This window comes from Tupaia chinensis, unplaced genomic scaffold, assembly GCF_000334495.1.
Source record: "Tupaia chinensis unplaced genomic scaffold, TupChi_1.0 Scaffold000201_1, whole genome shotgun sequence".
Taxonomy (NCBI): Eukaryota; Metazoa; Chordata; class Mammalia; order Scandentia; family Tupaiidae; genus Tupaia; species Tupaia belangeri.
The window spans coordinates 817,475-818,544 of record NW_006159676.1 but is presented as its reverse complement, the minus strand read 5'-3'; the positions used below and the strand labels follow the sequence as shown (position 1 = coordinate 818,544).

The 1,070-nt window shown below is 43.1% G+C and overlaps 1 protein-coding gene across 1 annotated transcript in view; it reads right to left on the bottom strand.

Annotated features, from left to right (window-relative positions):
• Nucleotides 1-1,070, bottom strand: part of TM6SF2 (transmembrane 6 superfamily member 2) — a gene marked incomplete at its 5' end in the record, with an annotated part of 19,893 nt that overhangs the window by 10,846 nt on the left and 7,977 nt on the right.

Genomic DNA, 1,070 nt, shown 5'->3' with positions numbered 1-1,070 from the left:
CCCTGGTCGACTACATGGGAGTCCAGTGACATAGCCATTACACTAACTGCTGGTCCCTGTACATTTTTTTTAAAAAAAGATTCTTTTGCTGGGGCTGACAGGTGGCGTGGTAGTTAAGGCGCTGGACTCCCAAATGTGCTGACTGCGGTTAGAGTCTCAGTCCTGGCATCTTGCTTTCTTGTTTTTCTCTGATGAAATGTAAAATTAATAATAATAAATAAAATTAAATAAATATTCTTTTCTTTCTTTTTTCTTATTTATTTTTTTAGAGAGGTTTTTGCTATAGGGCGCATGCACTAGCCAGAAAGACAGAGAGAGACAGAATGTGAGAAATCACCCCCTGGGGGGACAGCAACACCACAATCTCTTCTCCTCCATTCTCTTGGGATCTTCATCACGCATGCATGCATGCCTTGTGTGAGTTTTAAACCACCAGGTCTGGGACTCAAACTGCGTTTGACCATGTGGGAGTCCAGTGATGTGACCATTATGCCATCTATTCATCCCAGTTCCTGTATTTTGTAGACTGGTGGCTTGCAAGAAGGATTTTTGGTACAGGGCACGTGCACTAGCCAAAGACAGAGACAGAAAATAAAAAATCGCTCCCCAGGGGCGATGGCCACTCTTCAATCCCTTCTCTTCCATTCTCTTCTTGCAATTTTGGGCACACATGCACACGCGCCTTGCATGACTTTCAAGCCACCAGGTCCAGAACTTGAACCATGATTAACCATGTGGGAGTCCAGTGACGTAACCATTATACCATATGCTGGTTTCAAATAAATAATTCTTTTTAAAAAATTATTTTATTTATATTTATTATTAGTTTTTAATTGGACCAGAGAGAGACAGAGTGAGAAAAAAGGAAAGTGAGAAAGCAAGCCACTAGGCCTGGGACACGAGCCATGTGATCGGGCATGTGGAAGTCCAGCCTCTTAACCACCCCGCCACCTCCTAGCCCCTCAAATAAATAGTTATTTTTTTCTAAAGAATTATTTTATTGGGAACCAGCAGTTAGCGTAATGGCTATGTCGCTGGACTCCCACGTAGTCGACCGCGGTTCGTGTCCC